Genomic DNA, 6000 nt, shown 5'->3' with positions numbered 1-6000 from the left:
AGGATGCAGGCGAGAATACTAGTAATACAGAAAGGCAAACTTAAATTGGCTATTAGACATGTTTGTTTTGGCATCCACTGCTCAGGCCTGGTCACAAAGAGTTTCTAGCTGATGCTTTCCCTATCCCCAGCGTGGCACCCCACATGAGAGCTGTTCTTTATCACCTAGAGAGTAGCATCTTCTTCAGATTAAAACAAAACAAACAAACTAGATGATTGGCAGGGATTTAGCCCAAACCCTTGATGGTGATTATTCTGGAATACTTGATATTAGAATACATCAAAGTCCTGGCTACTTCTGAAATGATAGTATTGGGGAAATAAAGGGTTATTTGGGTGACCTTCCTAAATTAAGAGCATGACTTCTGTAGGACATCGATCATTGTGTGTGTGTGTATCTTTGTAAACATATTTCTCTGTATTCCTTGCTATCATGATCTTGAAAGTAAGGGAATATGGCCTATCTCCTGTTGCATTTTATAAAAATGTAGAATCTGCAATCTATAACAATAAATTACTAGAGCTCATTTGTGACTTCCTATTATCTTCACTGCAAACTGCTGCCAATTGAAATACTTTCCTCCTCTAAATATTTCTGTCTCACCTGAGATCCCACTATTGTATTGTTTTATTAGAATTAGGAGAGGTAATTGTAATAAGAATTCCTTTTTTTTTTTTTTTTTTTTACAAATTAATCTTTTATGGCTGAGCAGTTTGTCAAGTATTTGTAAGAGAAAATCAGCTCTGGAAAACAGTGTCTCCTATTACTATACCAATGGCAAGTAGTACACGCCTTGAAGGTTAGTTACCCATGGTCCCCACCCACCACCATCAACAATCCCCAAATCAAAGCTAAATTGGGGAAAATAACTTCGAAACATGGGAGAACTGATGGGTTTGGAGGAACATGTGAGTATCAGTTAGATACATTTCAGAAAGAGCAGCAGGCAGCCCTCCCACAATTCTGGCTTGCCCTGCACTGTGGCCCCCTACTCAAAATTAGAAACTCGTTCACCACAGCTGCCTGAGTTTCTCTCTTTCATTCTTTTTTTGGATAAGTAGACCCTTCTTTTGGAAAAGATAATATCGATGGGATATCCGCCATCAAAACTGAGTGTGAATGAAGGGAAAAATAGTCAGATCATCTGCCTCAACAGATGATGACTTGTGCTGGGTTGGAAAGGTAGACCATTTGGATTGCTCTGGGGGAGACAAATATATTTGGGCCATAAAGGAGTGAGGACGGCAATTTATTTTCCTTCCTAGACTATAGGATTGGCATCTGGCAAAATGACAAAGTAGGTGAGATGTAGTTTGTGAGTATTCCCTCACCAATCGACCTTAAGTGCCTTCTTTGCCATTTTACCTTCCTCCAACACCTTGCATTCTCATTCCCTTTACAGCTTGACTGCCTAGACTCTAAATAACAGCATCCTTAATAGAGCCCTTTCCAGGAAATAACTGTCTCATTTCTGTGGCCGTGCAGACTCTTGCACTAGCACCAGTGTCTGAGTTGAAGGCAGTTTAAGCGTTTAAAGTGATCTCCCACTTTTGTAATATGATGCTAAGTAAGTATCCCTGTTGCTGGGTCAGAAGAAGTCATGCACCCCTCCATGGATGCCAGAATCAGAGATCGGACTTATCATGGCACACAGTTTCTTCCTTTCTCTTCTCATTTCAGAGATCTCAGATATATTGGCCAGAAATAGGACCGCTTTAATTTTAGTCCCTTACAAGTCTGTTCTTTCAGATATAAATTTGCATGACAAAAATTACCACAAGGGCTTTCTTAAAACAAAACTGTAAATCTTTTGAAATAGAGATGCTGAATCCTTTAAAACAGCAAATCACACCCTAGACATATTCAATATAATTAAAACAAGCAAAAATCTATAGTATCAGGATCTAAGCCAGTCCCCTTGACAAGTCACTGACTTTCATTTAAAGCCTTCCTATTTTAATGGCATTCTTTTAAGAAAGAAAGAAAAGATGTATTTGTGAGAAATGTTTTAAAAAAACCCATACACAATCAAGGGCAAAAGCAGTGAAATGATTGAAGATGTATTTTTCAATCTGTAGGGTTTACTGACTGGGATTACTTAGGCTAGACAGAAATCCATGAAGGTCATAATGACATTTTTATCATTTTAGACTGATGTATGCCATTTTTATATTGTCTTTGTAATACACATTAAAATTGTAAAGAGTGAACTGTTACATTAAAAAGCAATGACTTAAAAATTTATCAGCTCCACCCTTTTGTAGTTTAACAAGGATTTTTACCTCCACTGTTTTAGAAACCCACCAGGAATTAATTTTTTTAAAATTGCTAATGTGGTGCTTTCCACAGGTGAAAAGTACTTTTTGTGCGAATTTATTTTTAGTTTCTAAGAATCTATAGCTCATCTATAATAATAAAAGTGTAGTATGCTAATTAGACCAGACAGCCGAACGACCTTCCAGATGTCATTCCAGACGTCCTTCAGAATGTCTGGAAGCTGCAGTGGCAGGAGCTGAGGCAGAGGTGGTTAGGAGTGATCAGGCAGGCAGGCGAGCAGTTAGGGGCAATCAGGCAGGAAGGCAGAGTGGTTAGGGGCAATCAGGCAGGCAGGCAGGCGAGTGGTTAGGAGTGATGAGGCAGGCAGGAAGGCGAGCGGTTAGGAGCCAGCGGTCCCGGATTTTGAGAGGGATGAGGGATCGGGCCTAAACCAGCAGTCAGACATCCCTCGAGGGGTCCCAGATTGTGAGAGGGTGCAGGCCAGGCTGAGGAATCCCCCCCCATGCACTAATTTTGTGCACCAGGCCTCTAGTTAGCAATAAGTGAGAAAGTATTAAGCTGCTGCAACATATGTACACCCTAACAAGAAAGCGCTGCCTGGTTTTCAGGAGCTATGAAGATGTTTGCCTGGGAAATTACTTGATAAACCATCGATAATAATAAAAGGCTAATATGCAAATGGTCATGATGCCCTCACGCCGTAAGGAAGCTGTGTGCACAGCAGGCGTGTGTGGGCGGGGCTTCATACATGCAAGGCCAGGGGGTGTGAGGCTGCATACCCCACCCAGTGTGGCTTGACAGGGGATGTGAGGCTGTGTCCCCCGCCCGGTGCCGGCCAGGGGATGGGGCAAATAGCAATATTAAAATATTTCCTCTAATTAATCCCCTTTTAATGTGCAAGAATTTTGTGCACAGGGCCACTAGTATGGACAATAATAATAATAAAAGAAATGACCTTTATGAGATGTTTATTACCTGCCCAGCCCTGGACCCAGTGCTTTATATATCTCATTTGAACTTCACTGCAAGCTAGCTATCCAATTAGCACCAATGAGATACTCAGTGGGATAGTGGAAGGAAGAGAGGAAAGAAAGCAGGCAAGCAGGTGAGTCAGGGGGTCCCAAGAACTGCTTGAGGAAGAAATGATCCTCATTTCACAAGTTCTAGAAGAAGCTTGCAGAGGTCAAGAAATCTGACCAAAGTGGCAAAACTAGTAAGTGGTAGAGATGGGATTTATCTGCAAATCTGTCCGAGGATGAAATTTATGTTCTTTCTACCAAATATCCCTGCCTCTCATATGACATGTATTTTATCACATTCTTAGAAAATAAGCATATTCGTGCAGGATTCAGCCATGAAAATGTTATCACAGTACATTAAACTTTGTTTGTTAAGACAGTAATACTGACCCATATGTTAAGAGGACATACATTTTAAGTGACATTGGGCTTATGAAATATATTATAATAGACATCACTAGTCTGAGTAAGTAAAGAGGTCATTTGTGACTTATCACTTATTGTGCTTAAACACATACTGGCTGCTTTTTAATAAAATCAGGGACAAACCATAGAGTATCACAACCTAAGAGTTAGGGAACTATTTTTCTTTTCCCTCCCCACCCCCCTTTTCTTTCTATCTCAATCTGCATTGAAAAACCAGTGTAGAGCCTTGTTTAAGGAAATGCTGCCCCCTCCACTTTTTAATTTCGAACCATGTAAAGCCAAATGCATCTCTTTATCTTTTCCCAAGAAAGGAATGTAAATGTGTACTAAAAAACAACAAAAAACCCACAAAAAAACAACAACAAAAAAACCCAGAACAAAACCAAACAAATAGTTCCTAGCTACTATGTATATTGAAGCGAGAGAGTAGAAGGCAGAGACATCAGAATGAATAGTGAAGAGAATACGACCTAAGATGAGAATAAAAAGAAGCCAGAGGGGAGAGAGGATTTACAAGAGGAGATGGGAGCAGGGAGAAGAGGATGGGCAAGGAAAGGATTGTTCAACCTGAGCCTGCGACTCTGGCTTCCTTGGTCAGTGCTGGGTCGCTGTGGTCCCCGCCAGCACCAGGCTGCACCATGACCGGGGTGACCTGGAGGCCTCTGGGAGGCTGAGCACTGCTGTCGGGACTTCAAGCTCTATGAAAGTGGCTACCTCCCCTTGAATTTCACTAACCCGCTCTTCCACCCTATGCCCTCATCACTTGCCTGTTCTAAACATCCCTCTGGCTGGACTATTCTTGCCTGCTTAACTTTTAATGTGAAGCCCCAGCATCCTCTTCAAAGCTTCCCCTCACTGTCCCTCATCCCACCCAAGCCACAGCCAATCATCTCCTCCCTATTCGCACATAGCCTGCCGATCGCTGCTGCAGGCACGGGCCATACTGTTTGGTAATTGCTTATAAGCCTCTCTCCTTTCATAAAATCTAAGCTCCAGGAAGGGCATGAACATTGTGTTGTATTCTCCTCTCAAGCACCATCCTCATCACAAAATTGGTGCTCAGGAAATATTTATCGACTATAAAATGACTAAGAGGAGGTCCCAAGCCAGTGGAGGGGGAGAAAGGACAGAGGATGGCTCTTGTCAGACTGACTGCTATTCACCTATTCCTTCCTTCCCTGCCTTCTCCCATCGCTCCCTCCCTCCTTCCGTCTCTCTCTTCTTCCGTCCCTTCCTCCCTTCTCTCAGGCTCCTCCACAAACTCTGGTGCTCACCACATGCCTTGTAAAAAGATACAGCTCTGGAATTCAAGTTCAGACTACTTAGCCCACTCTCAAAACCTTAAATGGTCTCACTTGTGTGCCCTCATCTCTAGATATTCTCTTCCCTTTACCATGTGTTGTTGACCTGTATCTGTGTCCCATCAGCCATGACCTCAGTGTGTCTCTAGACTCTGCTGTGCACACTCTTAAAACCCCTGGCTCCCCTGCTTATTCTGTTTAAAATACATCCCTCTCCCCTCCGATCTTGTCACCTTCCAACATCTGTTACATCTTCAGTACTTTCATCTGAAGTCCCTCACCACATCTGGACTATCATTGTAAGCTATTGATGTAGCTGTTGTTGGTTTGTATTTTTTTTCTCCCAGCCAAGCTGAGTGGTGCATAGGGCAGGATTCTAATTTTTCTAGTCATACAACATAGCATAGCCCTCCAGATTCCAAATTCTAGAGTTGCTTGTTGAATGTTGACTACAGGAATACTTACTTTTTAAAATTCTATTCTATTCTTCCTTAGTAGAAAGTACTTCTGGTATCTGAATCTGGTATCTCTGGAGGAAAAAACAATGGAGATCATTTAGAGATGTGTGTTCAACTCTATTTGTTCATTTTAATTAATTGTCCTGGGATGCCAGCAAGAGGGCTGGTATATCTGGAAAGGAAGAAGTCAAGGGAGGGCTCAGTCATCTATATTTATTAAAATTGCCATTACAAGTATAGAATTACTAGTAAAGTCCAGGTGCCTAAAGGCCAGTTGTGCTAAAGATTAATTACAGTCTCTTTGGGTTTTTGTTAAACGTTCTAAATGAGGCATGGAATACAGACTGGATCCAACTGAATTCATTTCACTCTGGAACTCCAACTTGAAGGTGAACTTCTACTAACAACTAACAAAAAAAACACACACAAAACAAAACAAACAAAACAAGGAAAAAATATACAAAAATGCCATTAGCAGCCACTTATTTTAGTTACATAATATTTAATGTCTTTCTTTAT

The 6000-nt window shown here is 41.4% G+C and overlaps 1 pseudogene across 1 annotated transcript in view; it reads left to right on the top strand.

The window, feature by feature from the left end:
• The first annotated feature begins 878 nt into the window (after window positions 1-878).
• Window positions 879-6000, top strand: part of LOC308250645 — a 66443-nt pseudogene continuing 61321 nt past the window's right edge. The window contains exon 1 of the transcript in view: window positions 879-908. The product of the transcript in view is annotated as an uncharacterized misc_RNA (transcript). The remainder of the gene's footprint in view (window positions 909-6000) is intronic.

Source organism: Plecotus auritus (assembly GCF_963455305.1).
Source record: "Plecotus auritus genome assembly, chromosome: 6".
NCBI classification, from domain to species: domain Eukaryota; kingdom Metazoa; phylum Chordata; class Mammalia; order Chiroptera; family Vespertilionidae; genus Plecotus; species Plecotus auritus.
The sequence above is the reverse complement of the archived record's forward strand: the minus strand, read 5'-3'. Positions and strand labels throughout refer to the sequence as shown.